Consider the following 12435-nt stretch of genomic DNA (forward strand, 5'->3'; position numbering starts at 1 on the left):
TCCTTGGACTAGAAGTGTCCGGGCCTGAAACCAGACGTGCAGTGGGTGGCAGTGGTTGTGGAGGGGCACTCTGTTCAGAAGCAATGTTTTGCACTTTCTGACAATAAAAGTGCCATGTGGGTTAAAAGATAAGCCCTGCTGGATGAAGATGATGTGAACTTTAATCTATTAATATCTGGAGGACCACAGCTCACCCCCCTCATGGGCCTCCAAATTTACTTACTGTATTCCTTATTTAAATCATACTCAGTCCTTCCTTCCAAAAGAGCCCAGAGTGGGAAACAATAAGCAATAAAACAGCAAAATCATAAAAAAACAATACCAACACAGACTGGGACCAAAATTACCAGCTGGTTAAGGATGTTGGGAGATGCAGCCCAGAGACACCTGGGGGAACCTCCCAGATCCCTCACCTCTGATCTAAACTATTTGACCACATCTCCAAAGAGTATACATAGGACCCAGGCTTCCTGGGAGTTCCCTGACCATCTCTACCCATCCATAGCAAGGTATCTGTTTCCTCCCAAAAATTTGAGACTGGACTCAGGAGTCTTGAATCCTACTCTCGGGTCCATGATACCCTTCAAAAGCTGTGGCTCAAGCACCAAGTCTGAAGGCCTCTGAGCAGAGAACTCTCACAAGAACATAAGCATATAAGACGAGCCTGCTATATCCAGCCAATGGCCCATCCAGTCCAGCATCCTGTTCTCACAGGGGCCAGCCAGATGCCTCAGTGGGAAACCCTCAAGGAGGATTCAAGCACAGTGACAATACAGTGGGAAGAGCCACCCACAGAGGAAAAGCCTTCTGATTTGATGTTATGGTTTTATATTATTATTTAATTATTATTATTTATTGAATTTATATATCGCCCTATGCCTGGGGTCTCAGAGCAATTTACATAATAAAATCAAGATATAAAACCACAAAATACCTAATAAAAATTAAAACAGCAACCCAATACCCCCCCCCAAAAAAAACACATTTTAAAAGGGCATATGGTGTAAATTGGATCAAACAAATGCCTGGTTAAAGAGGAACATTTTTGCCTGGCGCCTAAAGGTGTATAATGAAGGCGCCAGGGGAACTTCCCTGGGGAGAGCATTCAACAGATGAGGAGCCACTGTACAGAAGGCCCATTCTTGTGTTGCCACGCTCTAGACCTCTCGAGGAGGATGCACATGAAGGAGGGCCTCAGAAGATGATCTCAGGGTCCGGGTAGGTTCATATGGAAAGAGGCGGTCCTTGAGGTATTGGGCCCGGAAACTAATTGGTAGCCAGTGCAGTCATACCAGGATCGGTGTAATATGCTCAAACTGTCTTACTCCGGTGAGCAACCTGGCCGCTGAATTTTGCACCAGCTGAAGTTTCTGAACCATCTTCAGAGGCAGCCCTACGTATAACGCATTGCCTGGCCTGCCTGCCTACGTATAACACATCTAACCTTGAGGTTACCAGAGCGTAGACAACTGTAGTTAGGCTATCCCTGTCCAGATAGGGGCGTAGCTGTGTTGGAAGCTGCACAGACAGAGTGGCTGTAGCAACCCAGCCAGATGGGCAGGGTATAAATAATAAAAATTATTGTGAAATTGTCTGATCGTTGTTTATAGCCATCCAAGTTAGTGGGCATCGCTGGCTCCTGCGGGAGAGAGTTCCACTGTTTAACTCTCTGGTGGGCTTGAGGAGCGGGTGTCTCATGCAAGTCCAGAAAACCCACTTAGCCCATCTTTTAAGAGCTTAGCTGCCAAGATCTATTAGTAATCAATTGCAGCCTAAATGAGGAGAGGGAAATTTTGTGTGCCATTCCCTGGCAGTGGGTACATGCTTCTCCAGTCACAAACAACTAGTCCTGGGTTTAGAGAGAGAGAAAGGATTTGGATCATTCTCTCCCACCCCACTTTCATGTGCACAAGGGTGCAAATGCATATCCAGGCTAGTGATTCATTCCCACATCCTTCTTTCCACATCCAAAGGTGGAAGATGTCATACTCCAGACAAGATAGGAGGAGAGCTTCCTTCCTGCTTCCTCCCACCCACCCTGGCGGCTGGTGCCAACTCCAAACTATGACCTGAGAGCACGGGCATCCAGAATGGTGCTGGCCCAGCAGGGGACCTGGTGCAGGTGGTCCCACAGGGTGAGGTGGGAGGCAAGGAGAAGGCAGGAACTGGTGCTTGGAAGGTGCGGCACTAGCCGGGCAGGGGGAGTGTTGTGCCATGTGGATGGACTCCACTTCAGGCAGCCAAGCACAGATTAACTTCAGATTAATCTGGAGGGCACAAGGGCAAGTAAAGATGTACATAAGCAGAAACATCACTTACTGGGACTCCCTGCCTGTCCTGCCTCCCCAAAGCAGAGGGTAGCTAGATGAACTTGTGAGCATGTTGATGGGTGGGTGGCTAGCTTGGGGAGGGGGCAGTATTCCCAGCTCTTGCTAGAGGAGGTTTGGAAGGCAGGTTTGCTTTATCTGGAGTTGGGGCGCACTGGGTGAGGCCCTGGCCTTTTCCCTTCTCCTCCTCCTCCTCCCAAGCTCTGTCAAGTGCCTGAGAGCTGCAAAGAGAAGGGGAGAAGGAGGCTAGGCACATTAGGATGCTGCTCTCTCCTCCCGTTGCCATGGAGACCACTCCAATGATCCCTCAGGCATGACGGAGGCAGCCATATTGTTCTGACTGCTGCAGCCCCCCCCCCCTTCTTTCCTGGATCCCATTAACAAACTAGAATAGTCTCTGGGCAGTTTGTCGGAAGGAGGTGGGGTCCTTGTAGCTGGATAAAAATGGAAGAGAGGTGCTCTCCAATTCAGCTTGCAGTAGAGGATACATGAATGCATGCACCTGTTCTCTCACCTTTCTCTCCCCACCCTCTCTTCCTCCCTCCCTCCCTCCCTCCCTCTCTCTCTCTCTCTCTCTCTCTCTCACACACACACACACACACTGCTAGTGTTGCACTACCTGCCCCACAGGCCCTACACAATCTTCCCTTCTTTCCCCACACACATATATTTGAGCAATGCACAATCACACATGCATACCCTCCTACCCTACATGTGGGTGGGAAGACTAAATCCCAGAGGGAAAGCTGTGAAGTCTAGCAGGCACACCTCATCCTATACGTCCAAGCTGGGGAAGAGAGGAAAGAGGAGACAACCCAGGAAGAGTAACGAGATCAGTCTAGCTCCCTTGAGCAGAGACACCCCTGCACACACAAGGCACCTTTTGGGTGCTCACGGCCCATCCTTCACAAGGCCCTTCAGCACACACAAGGATGCAAAGCAGGAGAAGGCGCACATCAAACACCTTTCCCTTGCACACCTGCCGTGCGGTATTTCAGGACGGAAACCCATTGCACGCATGCACGTGCGTTCCTTTCCTAACCGCAATCCCTGCATTGCACACCCACCCCATGTACCAGCTTTGATACAGCCCTGCTTCCACAATCTGACGAGGAAGGCGTACACCCACGCCCCACATGAAATACCTTCCTCAAGGTGTGACATTTCACACAGGTGTGCGTAATAATTGACACTTCGCAAGCACGGGGAGCCTTGTGGGCAGGTGCTGGGTCACACCCAACACAGAGATCTGGACTCGCAGGGTAGGGGGCTCCATCCTTCTATGGAGATGTGTGAATTGCTCCTCTTGCTCTAAAATTTGGTAAATCAGCCCTGCTACACACGGGGGGGGGGGGGGGAAATTTGGCTGTGTAGTATCCCGGATGCCTTAAGCACGCGCCCCCACCCACCCTGCCCTCATGGAACCACCACACACCATCTCTACCACCGCCTTCTCCGAACGCCACCAGGGCGCTCAAAAACTCTGCCGCAATTCCAGCAACACAGATTCACCCGTACATGCTTCACTGGCCCTTCCTTAGCTCCCAAGTCATTGTTGCTCAAGCTATGGCACAGACCTCCACAGAGCACGCAATTCCAGAGCAGATGGGCGAGGCAGGATCCTGAAGCAGGTTCAGCCTTCCCCTTCAGTTGCTACAAACTGAATACCTCCACTCAGGCATAGGAGCTCACAAAAGAGGTTTTATGGAGGGTGCATAGGTGTAGCAAGGGGGCAGACAGCTGCCCTCCCTATCAAGTAAATAAATAAAAAATACTTAACTAACAAACCAATCACAAGCTCGGTTCTGCCCCACAACATAAACCCTCCCCCCTAACATAAACACCCATGTGGGGGTGACTATATTCTTGCCACCTCATTCCTGCAATCTTTCCTAAACAAGCCCTGCACACCGATTATGGTTAAAAAAAAAACCCCAACCATGGCAAAAAAAAAACCACTACCGGCCACCCCAAATCACAAGAGTAATGAATATGCTGATCAGCTGGCCCAAGATGCCCCCCCACACACTCCTTGCTGTGCTGCCTTATCTAGGGGTGTTGCCAGAAGGACTGAGACTCAAACAGGAGGCAGCCCCTGTCCAGGTGACACTGGACACATGTAAATCACATCCCAGAGAACTCTCGCCATTGGCTGCAGCCTGCCTCTATCTGCTTATCACTGACCCATTGGCTACTATGCACAGAAGAGGGCCCTTTATTTGCATACTAATGTTTCCTTGGACTGGAGGCAACACAGGGGGTTATGAGTGGGGGAGAAAGCAGGAAGATGTGTGGATGTGGATTTATGCACCCCACTAATCAGTTCCACAAACCCATCTAACCAGTTCCTTAACCACAAACCCATTAACCTGGCTTAGTATTCCAAATACATGGAAAAGGAGAAAGCGGAAACACCACAAAGGCCAGCTGCCCAGGACACCCATCTATTGTTTTCTGCAATAACAGCCTCCTAAAAACTAAGATCATGGCCACTGGTCCCATCACCTCCAGGCAAATAGAAGGGGAAGAAATGGAGGCAGTGAGAGATTTTACAGTGGTACCTCGGGTTACATACGCTTCAGGTTACATACTCGGCTAACCCAGAAATAATGCTTCAGGTTAAGAACTTTGCTTCAGGATAAGAACAGAAATTGTGCTCTGGAGGTGCAGCGGCAGCAGGAGGTCCCATTAGCTAAAGTGGTCTTCAGGTTAAGAAAAGTTTCAGGTCAAGAACAGACCTCTGGAACGAATTAAGTATGTAACCAGAGGTACCACTATACTTTCTTGGGATCCATGATCACTGCAGATGGTGACAGCAGTCATGAAATTAAAAGACGCCTGCTTCTTGGAAGAAAAGCAATGACAAACCTAGACAGCATCTTAAAAAGCAGAGACATTACCTTGCCGACAAAGGTCTGTATAGTTAAAGCTAAGGTTTTCCCAGTAGTGATGTATGGAAGTGCAAGCTGGACCATAAAGAAGGCTGATCACTGAAGAATTGATGCTTTTGAATTATGGTGCTGGAGGAGACTCTTGAGAGTCCCATGGACTGCAAAAAGATCAAACCCATCCATTCTTAAGGAAATCAGCCCTGAGTGCTCACTGGAAGGACAGATCCTGAAGCTGAGGCTCCAGAAGACTCCCTGGAAAAGACCCTGATGTTGGGAAAGATCAAAGGCACAAGGAGAAGGGGATGACAGAGGGTGAGATGGTTGGACAGTGTTCTCGAAGCGACTGGCATGAGTTTGGCCAAACTGCGGGAGGCAGTGGAGGATAGGGGTGCCTGGCGTGCTCTGGTCTATGGGGTCACGAAGAGTTGGACACGACTAAATGACTAAACAACAACAACAACAAATTGCACAATCCTCACCATTGCTGTCTGGACTCCATCCCTTCATATGCACCCAGAAACATGCACTGAAGCAAGGACATGGGGGCCCGGGAATAATCAACTTGTGCTCCTCAGCAGGGCTGCTCTGAATTAAAGCAGATTTTCCAATGACACAAATTCCCCATCAGACACCCTATGCTGAAAAATAAGGTAGAAGAACACAAAGGGTGCTTTGCTCCTTGCTTGCACCCCGTACCTGTGGCAGTTTGTCCATAGAACACCTTGTCTAGCAGGACCTAGCAGGACAATCCAGAGGCCCATGCAAATCCAACTCAGTGACTCTTACACCAGCGCCACCATGATTATACTGGAAGCTCCCTTTCTATTCCAGCTGCCTCATTAAGACTTGTGCTCTCAGAACTGGTATCTCTCGAACCCAGCCCTGCAGGGCGTACTTTCAGGATTGACAGCTGTTAACTCCAAGTGGAGACAGGACAACTGCATGGGATTATTGTTTGGGTGCTTCTTGGCTTAGGGGGCGGGGCCTACACTCTCCACACCCCAATTCTTCACTAAATATTAGGAAGAACCTTTTGATGGTAGGAGCTGTTCGACTGTGGAATGGACATTCTCAAAAGGGGGCGGACTCTCCTTCATTGGAGGTTTCTAAACAGAGATAGTATGGCCATCTGCCAGAGATACTTTAGCTGAGATTCCTGCATAGCAGAGAGTCGGACTAGATTACTCTTGAGGATCCCTTCCAACTCTACAATTCTAGGATTATACAGTGTGTTGGGCACAGGCCATGGCTCATGCTTGTCCTTACCAGCAACAACTCCAAAAACTATCTCTGCAGGCTGCAGCCCTCCTCTGCCCCTGAGCGTTGTCTTCTTGCTCAGCCCTTCAGTTCTGCTCAGTTCTTGCAGGGACGGTGATTCACTGTTAGTTCTCTCTCAGTTTACAAAAACATCAGCACACACATCCCAACTCCCTTCTTCAGGGCCTGCAGCTTCCTCTTCACCCTTCCTTCTCCAAATAGGTCCAACAGACTGAACTAGTTAGGCTAAAGAGGCACCCAAACAAACCAAAGGGCAGCGAGATATAAGATCATGCCCTGAACCTATTCAGATATTGCTAGGCCTACTGAAATCTCAATATTATTGTTTATCTATTGAACAGATTTATAGGCTGCTTCATGGCATAGCCATTGGAGCAGCGTAGAGGGTAAAAACAGAACAAAATTCAGAAGTGCTGAGGACAACAAAATTGATTTAACCATCTCTAAAGCAAGAAAACCATCCACACAAACTCTTTTTAAAAAACCAAAAAAATGAAAGCATATAATCAGATAAAAAGTTTCTACACTGCAGGGGGTTGGACTAGATGACCCTTGTGGTCCCTCCCAACTCTACAATTCTATGATTCTATGAAAAGTGATATTCTGCAAATGACTGGGGTACATCACAGGGAAAGCCTTCCTAAACCAAAGCGTCTTCTGTAGATGCCCAAACATCATCACACTGGGCAACTATCTGACTTTGGCTGGCAGACGGAACACTAAAGCCCCGTTTCCAGTACAGGTTAAGCATACCTCTGGGGCATATGTACTCTCAGCCATGCCCCTTCTGAGGAGTGCATTTGCCAGGAAGGGATATACAGTGGGCAAGGCACTGCCTTAGATAACCTGGTCACAATTAGCCTGGAACTTTAAATGCTAAAAGTAGAACCTTGAACTGCTCTTGCAGCAGATGTGTTATATGGAGTTGACGGGGTACAGTCAACCTAGCCGCTGCATTCTGCACCAACTGCAACTTCTGAGCTAAGCCTTACATAGAGCACATTGCAGTAATCCAGGCATGAGGTTACCAGTGACCAAGATCTCTGTGGCCAAGCTATCTCAGCCTATGTATGGCCATAGCTCTCTCACCAACGGAAGCTGGGGAAAGGCACTGCTAGCCTCGCAAGGACACACCTGTGCCTCAAGTGACAAAGGTGGATCAAGAGCATCCCCCAGGCTACGTACCCGTTCCTTTGGAGGGAGCGCAGCCCCATTCAGAACAGGTAACTGACCTATCTCACCCGCAGGGCCTCTGTCTTGCCAGGGTTTACCAATTCAGACGTTTTGGAGAAACAGAGGTATCTGTCACCAGAATACTGATGACACGTTGCTCCACATCGCCTAATGACCACTCTCAGTGGCTTGATATAGATGCTAAATAGATCTTCGTAAACCCCGCTTTGAGGTTTGTTTTACAATCAAGCTGTGTATACATTTTATGAGGACTAGGAAGATCTGCTGAAAAGTATGTTGATCCACTACTGCCCTGCCTGAAAAGTAAGTGTAGAACGAGGCAAACCTACTGGCCTTTGGCCTTATGTGGCTAGAAAATGAATAAATAAATCCACAGCAAAGCAGCAATAAACTCTGCACAAGCTGCTCCTTCAGCTGGGCAACTCAGTGGAGTCAAAGCAGAGCGAGGCTCAGATTGGCAGTTGTGTTCATTGCTATAGTGTCAAACTGGAGACGTGTACTTGAAAGTGATTGTGTGTCTGCTGGAATCAGCAGGATGGCCTGCTCCGTTCCCTCTGCCACAGGATTCTGTAGTGTCTGCAGAATCAAGCTGCCAACCTGTTTTTAAGAGAGAGTTTCTCGGTGGTCTCTCTCAGACTCAGGGTTTGTCCACACTTCTGCTTGTCCTGTACCTAGAAAGCATCATTCAGAGTGCCTTTGCCTTTGCCCTGTTGCTTTCCCCCGGGAAACCTGCGGTCTAGCACTAAATCAGAACAAACAGTAATCTGCAGAAAACCCAAATGCCGCTTGTTCCAATTCAGTGATAAACCACAGGTTTCTGGGAAGCAGGGGAATGGTGGGGCAAGTGGAAGTAAGGCTGAGCCTTCAGTCCGGGCGTAAGGATTGGACTGGTCATTCGGAAAGGCCTGACTAGGAGATCTGGAGGAGTTTAGTGAGCAAAGCCAAAAGGAATCAATAAATTTGTTGTAGTTCTCTGGGCCAGGCTCACTAACTGGATCCTCTCATACCCAGTTGAGAGGGGCTGGGGGGCTGGGGGAGAAAGAAAATGGCAAGTGTAGCACTCTTCTAAGAAAGCAAAAAATTAAAACAGACCTGTTTTCATTGATGAAAGATTGGACCCTGAGTGTGTTGAGAGTGTGCACACCACAGCGTTGAGGAACAAGGTCAAATTGTTCGCAGAGGCGCCAAATTAAAAGAACACTCCTACCACCCTCGCTTCTAAGCCCTAAAATGCCAGTGTTGAGAGGCTCATGAGTGCAATTGTAGTGCTCAGAAGTAAAAGCACGACCAGACTGTCTGTGGAGACAGAGAACTGCAATGTTTGCATCCATTGTCATGCGTCACCATTGGCTGGGTGGCACTCCAGATCAGTTGCTTTGCATTGGCTGGAGAAGGAGGAATTGGGGTGGGGGCAGAGATAGAATCATAGAATGGTAGAGCTGGAAAGGACCCCGAGGGTCATCTAGTCCCAACCCCCTGCAATGCAGAAATCTCAACTAAAGCATCCAGATAGGCCTGAGGCCCCAAAACAGAAGAACCTTAAAGGTTATTTGCCCAGATGCGATACAGCATTACCTGTACAAAGACGGCCGTGGAAGAAGCTGAGCACCTTCTGCCCTTCATTAAGCATTTAAGTGCTTAATGAACATACACACCTTAATGCCACTCATTTCCCCGTCCCATTTTTGCAACTGCACAACTTCCCCCACTAAAACACACACACACACACACACACACACACACACACCCTGCTCTTCAACCAATTTGTCTGTGGGTATCAAATGGTTGGTCAGAAGAGTTATGGAAATCGTTAATCTGCTGCATTGGATGCTCTTGAGGATATAATCCAATTGTAAGCATAACCAGATGGCCCAGACATATTGCTGGGGCTCCCAAATTGGCTATTATTATTATTATTTTATGAAGTGTCTTTTACATACAGCTCGAGCGCATAATCTTGAAAACACCTAAAAATAGTTTTTAAAACAATGAGAGATAGGTGTAACCATCTGCATATGCAAGTAAGCCGGGGGGTGGGGTGGGGGAATCCTGCCTGAAGCCCCAGAGGACAACTGACTTCTGCCAGTCCATGCCGAGTCAGATGATGGATTGGTGCCCAGGCTGGGGCTAAGGCAGCATCCTGCATTTCCTAACATGGAATCACCACGAGTGACCAGCCCAGACCCTGGAGAGACCTTCCTGGAGGGAGAACCCTACTGAAAACCCAGAGGCAGCCTGGAAAGGAGCCTGCACCTTGGGGAGCCAGTCGGGGACACCCTGCCAGGAGCTGCAAGAGGCCCAGTGGTCTGCGTGGAGGAAGCTTTGCTGGAGGAGGGGGGTAAGTGCAAATAACTGTTACCCTTCCACAGTGGATTACCAGCTACTCACTTCTGTGAGGATGGTGGTGGTGGAGGAGGGGAGTTGTCATAGTTTTTGTGCAGGCGGGGTTTGCTCAGGATAGTGCTTCTCATACTTTATAAGCTTGGGTCCTTCCCAAATCAATTTGTGGCATTGTGGCAGCAGGAATACAGTCATCCCTATAAACAGGGGAGGGGGGTAATTGTTTTTAACTTGTTCCTAGAATCACAGAATTATAGAGCTGGAAGGGAACCCGGGGATCATCTAGTCCAGTGTTTCCCAAACTTGGGTCTCCAGCTGTTGTTGGACTACAACCCCCATCATCCCTACCTAGCAGGACCAGTGTTCAGGGATGATGGGAATTGTAGTTCAAAAACAGCTGGAGACCCAAGTTTGGGAAACACTGATTCTAGTCCAATCCCCGATTCCTTATTTGATTTTAAATTGTACTCCTCATTTCTTTGCTGCTTGCCACCCTGATTTCTCTGGAAGGAAGTGTGGGCTGCACACTTTATTCTGACAACATTTTGCCTGTTTCCCCAGTCCCGAGCTCTTCCTTGATCCCTAGCTCTCCCTCATTATACTTGGGGCTTCGGGAGCAAGGGTGGGAAAAAGTGAGATGCAAAGCCCAGAGTTCCCCACTGGATTTGCCAAGGCAGTTCTTTCTCCAAGGTCTACTCATGAGAAAGGGAATCAGGTAGAGGAGGAGCTGGCAGTGACTATATAAGAACTCTCAAGTCTCCTCTGTAGAGTCAAACATCAGTGATGGACAATACCTGTTTCTCCTAAAATAAGACACCATCTTATATTTTTTCCCCCTCAACAAAACACAGTATGGCTTTTTTCAGGGGATGTCTTATTTTAACCGTGTCGCATCGGTGCACTGCATAGCCACGCCTCTCCAGGCCGTTTTAATGGGAGGTGCCGCGTCACTATGGCTTATTTTCGGGGAACGGCTTATATTTCGCAAATGCATAGAAATCCTGCTATGGCTTATTTTATGGCTATGTCTTATTTTAGGAGAAACACGGTAATAACAACTGGGTCCCAGCAATAGTCCACATGTGGGTATGGGTATGGGGTGGCCCCCCCATGCAGATCAGCACTGGATCTGGCTCAGGCTGCCAATGGGGGCTCCATTTCTGCTTCCATCTTCCATGGGGCAGCAGCTCCTGGGCCTGGACATTTGATGTACCATCCAACGGCCTGGGTGGAGATGATTTATACCAATCCTAGTAAGCCTGCGACTCAGAACATTTTTATTTGAGAAGAGGCACTAGACAAGGTTCTCCTTTATCACCCCCATCATTTGCCTTCTCCACAGAGCCCCTGGCTGAGGCCATTAGATCTTGGGAAGCACGAAAACTGGTTAAGACAGAGAGAGGAGGATGTAAAATTTACTTGACAATACGCTGACAATGTAGCCATCCTTTTACAAGACCCAATGAAGTCTGATGGGCAGCTTTTAAATCTGATATATGAATGCAACTGTATCTCAGCATACAGATTGCATAGGATTTAGACACTTTTAATGGCCTATAATCACAGCAAAGGCCAAAGTGAGAAAAGATCTAACTTGATGTACCAGTTAAAAAATGTCATGGATGCCCTGCAATTGACAATTCTCCCTAAAAAATTTATTTCTGTATGTACCACTGAAAGTGCTACCAAATATATCTGAAGAGTGGCAAATATGTTACTAAATTTTGCATGGAATGGAAGTAAAAGTTTTTAGCTGTATTATTAGGATATTAACTTCCGGTGCAAGGCAGGGAGGGGGAGCTATTGTAGTCTGCCTTGGACACCCTGTTATGTGGGGGAAAGTGAGATATAAAACCCACAGTTAATTTTAATAGTGTTGTTTTGTTTTTTTGATAACAGTTGCCTACCTTTTCATAAAGTGCTGCGTTTGCATAGCTTGATTCACTGGAGAATTGTATCTGGGTGAGCAGCAATTTTAACATTCTAATGTTGGGGGCAACTTCCTGGTCTGTGAATGTTTTGGGGGAAACTTGGGGAGTTCCCACCCTGAGAGTTCACTGGTCAATGCAGGTGCAAACAGTTATGAAGCATAACATTGCCCCGTGGAATGACACCCTCTGGCTCGTGTTCCCACCCACTGCCTCAGGCTCCCACTGGCTCCCCCTTGCAGCAAAGTCAAAGGCCAGAGGAAGAAGAGGAGGGCAGAGGGGAGCCTCCAAACCTCCACCAGGCTGAACAACTCCAGCGGGCATGGTCTGCCCAAACTCTGCCTGTCCGTCTAGGGGTGGAAGCTGAAGGACACAAGTGGCAGATCAGAAACGCGGCGGCGGCCTTGCACTCGGCATTCGTCTCTCAAGAGATTCTCAGTATCTCCCCAGAGGAGTTGGAGGAATACGCCTGAAAGA

General features: G+C 48.2%; 1 protein-coding gene across 30 annotated transcripts in view; it reads right to left on the minus strand.

Annotated features, from left to right (window-relative positions):
• NRXN2 (neurexin 2) overlaps window positions 1-12435 on the minus strand; it is a 285739-nt gene that overhangs the window by 235919 nt on the left and 37385 nt on the right. The window lies entirely within an intron of this gene.

This window comes from Lacerta agilis, chromosome 17 (genome assembly GCF_009819535.1).
Source record: "Lacerta agilis isolate rLacAgi1 chromosome 17, rLacAgi1.pri, whole genome shotgun sequence".
Taxonomy (NCBI): Eukaryota; Metazoa; Chordata; class Lepidosauria; order Squamata; family Lacertidae; genus Lacerta; species Lacerta agilis.